The sequence below is a fragment of the Acomys russatus genome, chromosome 26 (genome assembly GCF_903995435.1).
Source record: "Acomys russatus chromosome 26, mAcoRus1.1, whole genome shotgun sequence".
Taxonomy (NCBI): Eukaryota; Metazoa; Chordata; class Mammalia; order Rodentia; family Muridae; genus Acomys; species Acomys russatus.
In genome coordinates this window covers 39,632,779-39,644,995 of record NC_067162.1, presented here as the reverse complement: position 1 = coordinate 39,644,995, position 12,217 = coordinate 39,632,779, and the positions used below count along the sequence as shown (strand labels likewise).

Below are 12,217 nucleotides of genomic sequence, written 5' to 3'. Positions count from 1 at the left end.
AACAAAACAAATGAACAAACAAACAAACAACAACACAAAAAGAGTCTATATTGATAAATCTGGAGTGAAGCACCCAACTTTGCACTCTATTGAAAGAGCTTTTATTTTTGCACTCTGGCTTGTCCATTCATGGAACTGGGGGTTCAATACCTACCTGCCTTGAAGGAATGCTATTACAAATCACTATTGGTAATACATGCAAGGAGGGGAGAATTTGGTGGATGTTCAAAAGCAGCAACGGGGATTGGGTTGGGTTGTATTGGTTAGGTCTGGTAATGCCCCAGGTAAAAACAGGATTCTCCATACTAAAAAAAAAAAAAAATCTTAGCTTTGTAGCAACTGCTAAACTTGCTTGGACCAAATGCAGCCACGTTTACATTTTCATACCATGGAAAATTGAGCGGATGACACCAGAAAACACAGACATCTTGAGAAAATTTAAAGGCTCCAAAGTGTTTTTCCATTCAGGGACAATAGAAAACAGGAAAACATCAATAGCGTGTCCGTGCCCTGGTGTGGGCTGGACACTCCCCAGGAAAGTATAGTTTGATATAAAATCAAAATCTGGGCACAATGGGCTCCACTTGATGTGTTGTAACCACCCCTCCTACGATCCCATCCCATCCCATCCCAGCAAGCCGTTGAAAAGCTTTCAAACTTGACAAAACCCAGGCCCTTCCTTAAATAGCACGATGCCTTCCCAGAGCTGGCTCTTGGTTCCTGCTAGCTCACAGACCTAAGTCAGGCTCAAGCGAGGAAACGTAGAAGATGGCTCAGCTCCCCAGTGGCTCTCAGAAACTGACAGTCTCTAAATTACTGCCTGGGAAGCATGTCCTATGCCAGCTGACAAAAAGGACAAGAGAAAGAAAAAAAAAAATAGAGTGAGTGGAGCCTCCTCTCGGGGAGGGGTATGCCTCTATGATCTTATTAGTTACAAGACGCAGAAAGCAAATGAAACCCTGTGATTACAAACACCTGAGAGAGAGGGGGCCATAGAACTACTGAAAAGAGGAGTCTGGTAGGAGCAGCCTTCCTAGGCAGGAGGCTATTTGAGTAAAACAAAGAGAAGCAATGAGATAATAAATGTAACAAATGAACTCGCAGTTGCTTTGCTGCTGGAAGCTCCCAGTTGACTTCAGATTGGTTCCCCCAAGTTGCTAGGTTCATTAACACTTCCCTGAGACAGGAGCCCAGCTCCAGGGAGACCTCGAGTGTTGGGACAAGATTTAACCCTTGGTGAGTGAGATGACAGTGCCAAGTCCTGACTGGCTATAGGATAGTAAGGATTGTCTCGGCTTGTGTCACCGATGTTTCAGCCTCGTATTTGTTGGTTGGTCATGATTCCAGAAGAGCTCACAGACAAGGAAGAAGGAAACACTGAGCTAACTCCAGAGAAGATGAGAGAGTTATTGGATGTGAGCAGAAACCAGCTGCATCGCGGTGATGCTGTCCTCTCAAGGGCAGGTACATGGATGCAGCATGCTTCTCTCCCCAGCAGAGCCTGACTCTAGATCAGAGCCCACAAGGATGGGCAATCTGTCTTTATTTGAAGTGAGAGATTTCCACTCTCACTCCCATGCAAAGATGCCAGAAAAAATCCTCCACCAAAGCCTGAACTGAAGTGTCCATCCCCTCTGTTCCCCCATAGGCACACAGCACACACTGAATCTGAGCCTGGGGGTTCAAGACAGGAGAAGGTTTGAAACAAGAGACAGTGCAAAGAGTGTTGTACGGAGGGCTGCTAGTGTGTTTTGGTGTCTGCCTTCAGCAAGGCTTACAGAATGGCTGAGTCTGGCACTGACTAGGGAAGAGACTCTCTGTGGAGCAGGAGTGAAAGGATCCAAAGGAAAGGGCAGCTGGAGTCAAACACTTGCTGTGTTCCTCAGTGCTGGCTTACCTCCAGGGAAGGAAAGGCACTGTTGAGCCAATCTAGCCTAGGCCCCCTTGCCCCAGACCCATCCTCACAGCCCTTCTGTGTCCCATTGAGCTGTGAATAAAATCAAGCTTCAATAAATACTCTTTCCCACCGCACCCTGCGTGCTCCCTCCCCACCCAACTGGACCCATGCCTTACTTTCTTTTTCCTGTCCTTATGATCAAATACCCTGACAAAAGGAACTTAAGAGAGAAAAGATTGATTTGGGTCACAATTTCAGATTCCCTTCCATCATGGCAGGGGAGTCAAGATGGCAAGAGCTTAAAGCCGTTCGTCACGTTCCATGCCCAGTCAGAAGAGAACAAGGAATGCATGCATCCACTCAGCCCCTCTCCTATACAGCAGTCCAGGATTCCAGTCAGAGAATGGTGATGCCTAAAGTGGGCAGGTCTTCCCCAATCAACATAAGATAATCAATCCCCCACACACACAGGTATGCTCATAGGCCCATCTCTCAGGTCATTCTTGGTCCCAGCCCTATCAACTTAACAACTAATACTGTCACAATCTAGGGCCGAACCTACCTCATCAGATAGCACAGCCACTGTCCACTGAAAAAGGCAAACAGCTGTCCCTTACCCTCAGGCAGGCCTACTGGGTAAAGAGTAAATGAGTATCTTCTGTGTGCACAGTCGCCCTGTTAGCTTATCCAGGTTTGCCATAGGTTGATTTTTCTCTTAGCCTGAGCTATGTTCTAGCTGGATGCTTAGAACTCATGGGCGGTATGGGCTGGATAGAGTCCCATGAAAAAGTTTCTCTCTCTGCCTGGATAGAACTTCAGACTGTGAGGTCATTTGGAAATTCAGTTGACATGAGATAAGGTTATTATGTCAAATGACTGGGGCTCCTGATTCCGACACAGAGGCAGAAGATGGAGTATAGCTTGAGGTCTGAAGCACATGGATGGTCAGGAAAGGCTAAACAGTCCTTGCGCAGACAAGGGTGGAATCTGCTCCAGAACTTTCCATGAAAGTACGGTTTAGGTTACTTCTCTCAACTGCGGCATGTAGCCTCTAAGACTATGAAAGAATACAGCGCGCCTAGTTCATGACCCTGTGTTGTGGCAGCCACAGGACACTCAGTACCTGCCACCATCCTGCCAGCTCCTGATTGTTCCTGGGACCTGGCCAGTAGGGTAGGCAGTGAGTGGGTCTAAGGAAGGGTGGGTTCCAGCTCTACCCAGTGAACAGCAAGGAGCCGTGGTCTTTGATCTGGAATAAGACTTGTGGGAACCCTAGCTGGGCATGGCTTAGGAAGGCAGAGAACAAGGTGATAGAGTATTTAACGCCAAGGGTGGGCAACGGCAACGGCAAGGCAGCCCTTGTCCTCGCTGAGCTCTCTGACCCCTCCCAGGGTGAGATGGAAAGAAAGGGCAGTTTGTGCTGCTTCTCCTCCAATACCCCTTAACTCTGATGAAATCTAAGTGATTGTGAAACAGCAATTCTTTTATGAAATCCAAGGCGGGGGTGGGGGTGGGAAGGGGAGCCTTAACATCACAAAGGGCAAAACTAAGCTGTGAAATTAAACCCCTCCCCAATATAAATAATAAGTTCTCTCATTGGTGCCCAGCCCCAGCCAACATAAGGAAAACCTGAGTCCCCGCTGAGCCTTTTTATTACTTGAGGTATATGGAGTCTCTAATTTAGGGCTAAATATAAAACTAAAGCACACACAGCTGGACTTTCAAGTACTTTCAAAGCACATTTAATACCTTCCCGGCGAAACTTCCAAAATCCAAGCTCTCCTCACTTTGCAGCAGTATAAACAGAAGTCGGGTGGATCTAACTTAATGTATGGGATTCAAATGGATATTTAAGAGGGGTGGGGAACACACAGGCTGAGGGCCCACAGCCATCAGAACAGAACGCTGACCCACGCTCACCGGCACATGGTGTCCTTTGCCTTGTGAGCTCTAATAGAAACCAGTAGAGCCTGGTGTTAGGGGAAGGTGGCCGCGTGGGGAGAATGCCAAGGAGGGCTGCCTTTAACCACAGCTTTGTCTGCCCCTACATGCTTTTCAGCTGTGTTCCTACACCCCTGGGCCAATGGAAAATGAGAAAGAGTCAAGTTGCACTGGCAGACATGAATGGTTTCTCTGTTACCCCGGGAATTCTTGAAGAGGAATCCAGGGTACTGGTTTATGATTTTGTATTGCCTGACACTTTAACTGATCTGCTAATGAGCCCCAAAGTCTCAGACTTCTGTGTGCTAACCGTGGTTTTAAGTAAATGCTATGTTAATATAGAGATATTAAGTGTTGTTCAGTTGGCTCTTGCATGGAAGGCATAGCCCCAAATATAATACTCAGAGGCGGCGATTTGGAAAATGATAGGATCAATAATGGCTCCAGCCTAATCATTGGTTTAGTCCATTGATAGATTCATATTTTGACAATATTAAGAGGAGGCAACAGAACCTAGATTAGATTCCTTTGGGTGAGGCAGACAGGTACTAGGGCACATGACTTTGAAGGACACACCTTGTCTCTGACCCCATCTTAGCACTCCCTGCCTTGTTGCTTCCTGGCCTCCCTGAAGTGAGCAGCTCCACTCCTCCGTTCCCTGATGCCAAGACGGCAGCTAAAAGCTAACTGACACATTCTGGGATAGCACAGGGAACAAATGAAACAAAATTGGAGTCCTTGTCTCTTGTAATTGTCTGCTATGGAGAGATGGGTGATGAAGAACACAGCCACACAGAGAGCCACAAAATGAAGCCAAAGGCTCTTCAGTATGCTTCCTACCAGGAAGTGGAGTCTCTGTGGCCTGCATTTTATGCCAGTGCGTGTGCGTGGGGGGTGACTAACGGAATACAATAAGGCAAAAAGTGTCTCTTACGGTGAGTGGAAGTGACATTCCGTGATGTTCATGGTCAGGTCAGAGAGAAGACCTTACCATGTCAGCTATCATAAGATTCAACCTCTCTGAGACCACCATGCAGGAGCCTCACTGAGCCACTCACTTTGCCGTTCCACATAAGACACTGGATAAATGGGGAAAGTAACCATAGGCTAGCCCATCCAACAGTCACTCAGTGATCTTCACCCATAGCCAACAGCTTGAGAGATGAGACAAGACAAGTGATATCCAAAAGCTTGATCCTGCCCCCTCCACCCCAAAATGATGGGATTTAATAAAACTGTGGGTTTTTTTCTGCAAGCGGAACGTGGGGCACTTTGTCACTCGGGGACAGATAAATGACAGGGGCTAGACCGAAGTGATGATGGGATAAAATGAAACCGTATACACTACATTCCCAGCACAGAGCTGGCTCTCAGCGGATGTCAGATCACGTCCCATTCCTTGTGACAATAGACTTTGATTGCCTTTCAGTTTCACTGCCTATTTTTATACCGTGCGACACTAAATCATAAATTACAAGCAGCTTAGCAGCCTCTGATTCTTACCAAGCACTCTTGGTTTTATTGGGCTCTCAAAGTTAGAGAAAGGCACACATGGAAATCAGAGCGGCGGCTCTGCCGTCCTCTGAGGGCTCAAAAAGGAAGTTCTTTCGGCAGAAAGTCCTAGGTGCTGAATGTTCAGAGAGCGTCCATCCCGTGGCAGGCACACCATGGTGAATCGGGGACTTTCTGCTGGGTAGTTTGTAAGCAGTTTTTCTGAGCAGTATTGGTTTTCCTATCAAACCGGCATAGATTTGTGAGCTGCAATGTATTCCTGCATGAAGCAGGGATGGGCAGCCTTCCTTGGCAAGTATCTCCATGAAGTTATTTCTCAGATCCGCATCTAGAATTGGTTGTATAACTTGGCGATTGCCAGGAAGCATTTGGGAGCCAGATGGGCCTTGGCACGAACCCTGCCTCTCTTCCTTCCAGATGGAGAGAACTTAGGGGCAGTTTTTGTACTGCTTTTAAAAAAAAATCCCTCAGTTTACACCTTTGAGAAATGGGAATAATCACAGTGCCTTCTGATAGTGCCCTTGTTTTCATCACTGGAGTCTGCCCTGATGAAGGCTGCTGGATTTGGCACATGGAAACAGAAGATGCCTGGTGAAATCAGAATTTCAGATACACAAGGAAGAGCATGGTATGTGCTAAACACTCCGGAAGCACAGTGACCCGATTCTGAACATGTTTGTTATATTTCATAAAACAAAATTCCACTGCTTTCCTACACTGTCCTCTACCAGAAAGATTATCATCATTGGTGTTTACCACGAAGACCAGTCTCTCACCGTCTGGATGGAAGACACTGCTAAACACCCAAGAGCTAATTCAACGCAAGCTCACATCTCTGTTTTCTCATATTCAATGCGAACTCCAGTCTTCTATCTCCCTTCCTCCAGCCTGTAGCCTAATTCTGAACCCCCAGTAATGAACATTAGTTGGGAGGATGTTCTGGAAAAGCTGGGGAAGTTTCTCCAGAGCCCCACTGCTGCGGTTATTATATAACCAGCTCCCTCCAGCAGCATCATGAGGTTCGCAACGGAGAAGCTTTCATTTGTACCCTCTCCAACCTCCTCCAGTGCAGCTCATCCCCTCCTTCCCCATCCCCTCCCCTTTTCTCTCTTCATGCCTGAGGTCTGGCTCGACTGGAAGCCACACGCCCCCACACACACACCACTCGCTCATTTTTTTTTTCCACGTAATATACTGCAGTTTATTACATAAGTGATTTATTGCATGCGTCTTAATGTATAAGGGGCAAAAGTTGTTTAAAATAAATCCAACTGAGAGGATAATCTCTGTGGGCAAAATGTACTTGGACTTAATTTCTCTACTGGGTATTATACACTATATAATTGCCTTAAACAGAAGCTGCACACACAAATTTAGCTTGGCACCGATATCTGGCTACACAGAACACTCAAGTTACACGCTGGGTTTTGCTACAAATCCTTTGCTCCCCCAGAAGAACCTCAACAGCATCCCTTAAAGAAATATTCAGCCTGACTCTCCTGCTGAGCTTGGGGGTGGGTAGGAGAGCAGCCCCTTGTAGCCTGGATGGAAGGGGCGGGAGGAGGCCTTTGTCTTGGGAGAGAGGGCAAGGCTGCCAGATCGTCTCCAGGCAGATCTGGTTCCTGGGATTCTGTGGCTCCCTTGCTGGCCCTGGACATGGGATATGCGCTTAATTAAAGTTGATGGTTGCTTGCCCTTCTTCCTCCTACAGATTAATTAATTAATGTATTCATTGACTCCTTCATGCATTTATTCATTCTACAAATACTCTCTGAGCTGCTCTTGGGCCCTTGGGTAGTGGGAGGTCCTGGGAATATCAGAGTGAGCCACACATTGTTCCTGACCATACTTAATCGGAAGACAGGCGGTGATTAAGGTGTCCTGTCTTACACAAGTGTGGCAGGACAGCCAATGCCAGTGCCAAGAATGATAGGTACATGGTACTCTGGGGGCCTGAAGAAGACTGAAAAGAGTTTCAAGAGAGTAGCTTTTAGAGGGTGTATTGGTCATCCATTGCTGCTATAACAAATAAGTCCAAACTTAGACAACGTAAAGCAACTCTACTTTTTGTAATTATGGAGATCAGAAGTCCAAATTTATTATTACATCCATGTGTGTCGAGGAAGCTGGTTCCTCCTAGAAGGCATAAGGGAAAAGTTGGCTCATGGCGTTCTTCACTTCTAGAACTCACTGGCCTGTCTCAGCCTGTGCCCCTCCCTCCATCTGCAGAGCTGAAAGCTGCCGCCAAATCCTTTGCCTGAGCAATTCCCTGTGATTGTTCGACATCTCTGTTGCCCTTCGTAGGAAACTGGTAATAACAATGGGCCCAGAAGGCCATCAGGGATGCTCTCCAAAGCTGAAGGTCAGCTTCTGAGCCATCTTTGATATATCTGTAAATTCAATTCCCTGTTTGCTATGAAACTTAAGACATTCACGAGATCTGGGCAGTGTGACATGGACATTTTGGGGAGCTATTATAATGAACGCCACAGGTAGGACCTAAAGGGTTAGGAGGAAGACAGGGAATATCACAGGCAAAATCAGGGCACGGTGTTGATGATGACTTGTTGAGAAACGCCTGGGAGCCTAGCCAATGAGGTTGATGAAGTGAGCAGGGAGCAGACCCTGGAGAATCAGGTCAGCCATAGGAAAGGTTCCTGTCTTGTTCCAAAGCCAGAAGAAACAACGCAACCCATTTTAATATTGCAGTTGAGGGATAAGACACTCGGCTTTCCTAAGTCTGTCCAATGACAGATGTCATTGCTTTGTTGTGCTCTAAGGGAGGGAAAGGTGCTGCCAATTAAGATGCAGCATATGAGGTAGAGGCAAGAGGATCACAGGTTAGAGGCTAGCCTGGGCTACATAGTGAAATTCTCTCTTACAAACTAAAGGTCAGCTCATTGCTCTTCTCATGACCGTGAGCTAAAACAAGAAGCAATATGAGGAGGGAGGGTCCAATTTCTCTCACAGTTTAAGTCCATTATGGCAGGGAAGCCATGTCAACACAAATGTGAAATGGTGGGTCACATTGCAGCACCAGTCAGGAAGCAGAGAGAGATGAAGCCTGGTGCGCAGTGTTGCTTTGTTTGTTTATTTTTGTTTTGGGCAGCCTGGGGCTGCAGCCCATGAAGTGATGCTATCCATATTTAGGGTGCAGCCTCCCACTTTAGCTAACCTAGTCTAGGTCCTCCGCCATGGACATGCTTACAAATTTGTCTCCTAGGTGATTCTAGAGACTATCAGATTGACAGTTTTTGTCAACCACACAGCTGGGGATGTAGCTCAGTGGTAGGATGCTTGTCCAGCACAGACAAGGCTCTGGTTTTAGTCCCTGCACAGAAAAGAAAGAAAGAAAGAAAGAAAGAAAGAAAAGAAAGAAAGAAAGGATGCTTTTATATTACTTAAAATTTGTACTTTATACTTATCTCGATATCTCTTTTAGACTGAGAACTTAGGTTTTGCTACGGATAGTTCTTATGCATACAGTAAAAATATAAGTGAAAATAAGAGTGTGGAGAAAGTGATTACGGCATTCCTAAAATTTTCTCCACCTTCAACGTCCTCTCTCCCCAGAATAACTGCATCTCTGAATCATCAAAGCCCAAGTGTCTGCAGGCATGGTTTTATTTTAAATTTTTTTATTTAATTTTTTTAAAACTATTGGGAGCCATGGGGATGTGGTCTTTCTTTCTTTCTTTCTTTCTTTCTTTCTTTCTTTCTTTCTTTCTTTCTTCCTTCCTTCTCTTTCTTTCTTTCTTTCTTTCTTTCTTTCTTTCTTTCTTTCTTTCTTTCTTTTTTTCAACATCCAAAGCTTTTTAATAACAGTAAGATCCAGGGTTAGTTCTTGTAGCCTCGGCTGGCCCTTCGGCCTCCAGCACGCTCAAATTTCCGGCCCTTGGAGCAGACATAGGGTTTGTTGTGGCTGTGTGGGGTCCCTGGGGCCTTGCCAAAATGGTGGTACACTTCTCAGCCCTTCCGAGGACCAGACAGGAGCATGGTGCCTCGGCCTTTGGGAGACTCCAGGGCCAGCTGGTCAAAGGTAAGGATCTTACCCCCAGCCTTGAGGATGCAACTTTGGGCCGGGCTGCTCACCTGCCGTGCATATACCTTCAGCTTGGGCACTTCCGGGATCCTCACGCCATCTGTGATGGTCCCCACAAGCACAGCAGTTTTGTTTTCTCTGCCAGGAAGCTTCATCTTTCGGATCATTCATGTCAGGGACAGAGGTGGCCGGTTGGTGTGACTCATGAATAACCTCTTCAGCATAACCTGATTGAAGGTAGAGTTGGTTCATCTGGCCAGACACCTGTAAAGCTTGCCTAGTGGCCACAGGTAGATATCCTGGCTCTTGGGCTCCTTGCCCCGAACCTTTTGGTCCTTGTTGTGATGAATGTCAACACCCATGATGGCGCCTCCTGCTCGGCCAGGTCCAGAAACGTGGTCTTTCTTAGAATAAGAATTTTGCAAATATGTGAGGCTAGCGAATTTTTGACTATCACTTCCAGAATCAAAGGCTCCAGCCCATAGAACTTTTCAGACTAAGGGGTCTAAGTTCATAGGCCTACCTACTCCTCTCTTCCAATGACCACTTAGCTCCTAGGAGGCTGAAGATGCTGAAATCATCTTCAAGACTTTCTTGGACTTATCCTATTGATACTCTTCCTACGAGTTTCTTAGCAGGGCCTTTGCCTATTTTCATAATGCACAGACTAGGACGAAGATTGCCATCATCCCTGCCTGGCTAAGGATGACTTCCAGAAATGTTCAAATTTCAGAGATGCCAATGGGGAAGGGTTTCAAAGATGCATCTGAAGGTTAAAGGTCAGACAGATGTGTTCCAACAGTCATTCCATCCCATCCAAGACTCTGAACACTGAAGGCAAATAACAACTTCTTTACTTATTCTTTCTGAGGATTGTGATGGCCACATCGCTGCATTCACCAAAGTCAGCTAATTCTTGCCAAAATTCTAGGTGGTAGTATTGATGATGATGATGATGATGGTGGTGTTCTTGTTGTTGTTATCAATACCATACCTGATGTACATATTGAGAAACTGTGGCTTGACTACATCTACAAACTTGTCCAACATCAGGTCACCAGGTAGGAGAACCCACATGTGAACACAGAATAGATACTGATATGGTCGCGCATTCTTCTTTTTCCTTTCTGTCTGTCTTAATTCTTCTTTGCCTCTAAACTCTTAGAGTCCCAAGTTTCTCCCCCAAAACATGTATGAGTCACCAGCTGTGTAGATGACAGGCTCTGTTCTGGGCCCCAGGAAAGAAATGTAAAAAATAAGCAAGCAAACAAACAACAACACCAAAATGACAATTTCACTAAAGACGCATTCTAAAGTAGGAGGCACAGGCTAGCCCATAGGACAAAAGAGGGCAAATGTGCACTTCAAGCATATTTGGAGGTATAGGCAGCAGCAGAAAAACCCCTGTTCTACTCATATGGTGCAATTTTTCTTCAAGAATTCTGGAGGTTCCACATTAGCCTGTGAAACATTCAGACATTCCCAGGAAGGAAGCGTGAAATCTGCATAGAAAATCTATTCCGGTCCCCAGCCCATTTTCAGTTGGCCTTTATAGTTACTATCCTCCCTTAAGCCTGCCCGAGCATCATCTTCTAGGGTAACAACAGAGGGGAGGGAATGAGTACATATCCAGCATACATTTGGCTTCTTGGTGTGATTAATAACATAGGTTTATATAAGTCTGTGTCACACACACATGCACACAAGCATGCACACATGCACACTATTTTTTTAGGTTAAAATTAAGAAGGAAAAAATGTAAAAGTTCAAAGGTGATAAAATTGTGTGTGTGTGTGTGTGTGTGTGTGTGTGTGTGTGTGTGTGTGTGTGAAAGAGAGAGAGAGAGAAAGAGAGCAGATTGACTACCATGCATGAGATCTTGGATTGTATTCACAGCCCCCAAATAGATAAAATAAAAACAAAAATCTAGAGTTGAAATCTCAGGGTAGCTGAGAACACAAGGCTCTATGGAGATACTGGTGGATCTGATTTTTTTAAAAAATCTGTAGGCTGTCACTAGGATGAGGATTAAAATCCACTCCGTAGGTCTCTTTGACTAGCTACATACACATAACAGGTACATAGTCATGAGGCTGATACCAGGGTGGGTTTTAAGAGGTAGTTTTATCTATGAAAGTTCTTCCTAGGAACATTCATTTTAGAAGCATTTAACATTTTACTTTAGTTGGTTTTAGCGGCCTGCTGCCGAGCATTCTTTCCAGCCTCATCCTCCACCTCCTCCTCCACTTCCTCCTCTGCCTCCTCCTCCACCTCCTCCTCCGCCTCCTCAGCATAGCAGGAGCCCCTCACCACAAGCTCACAAGCCACTTGAACATATGTCTACATGGAGGAGCATTAGATTGTTAAAGCAGATGGTGGAATGCTTCGGAATCTGACAGCCTGCTCTGACGGCACTATCAGCAGACAGGGCTTGCCAGGGATGCGCATTTCAGTGAGGAGCTGCCAGGAAGAACAGATCTTTGCTTCGCCCTCCAAGGTGCAGAGAGGAGCTTGTGTTTGAAAACAAGCAAAATGTGCAGTCTCTCTCTTTTTTTTTCAACAGCAAATGAGGATGCGGCTCGGCAGCATTTATGGCACATGTGTTGTAGGATGGGGAAATAGTTTGTGAGCCGTGATTCTATAAACAGTACCGACTTGGGGTGTTTCCCATCAGAGGCAGGTGGGAAGTAGCGGGGGAGGCAGATAGGAAAAGTGCAACATGGCCTGTTTCGGAGGACTACGGGCTTTCCTTCTCCGTACTCATTTGTGTTTCCCAAGCTGTCCCCACACATTTGGAGGGCACCATCTCATAATGCCCCTTGCCC

General features: G+C 46.0%; 1 protein-coding gene and 1 pseudogene across 1 annotated transcript in view; both read right to left on the bottom strand.

Annotated features, from left to right (window-relative positions):
* Wwox (WW domain containing oxidoreductase) overlaps positions 1-12,217 on the bottom strand; it is a 919,511-nt gene that overhangs the window by 178,577 nt on the left and 728,717 nt on the right. The window lies entirely within an intron of this gene.
* On the bottom strand, positions 9,184-9,924 carry LOC127209064 (60S ribosomal protein L18-like; annotated as a pseudogene).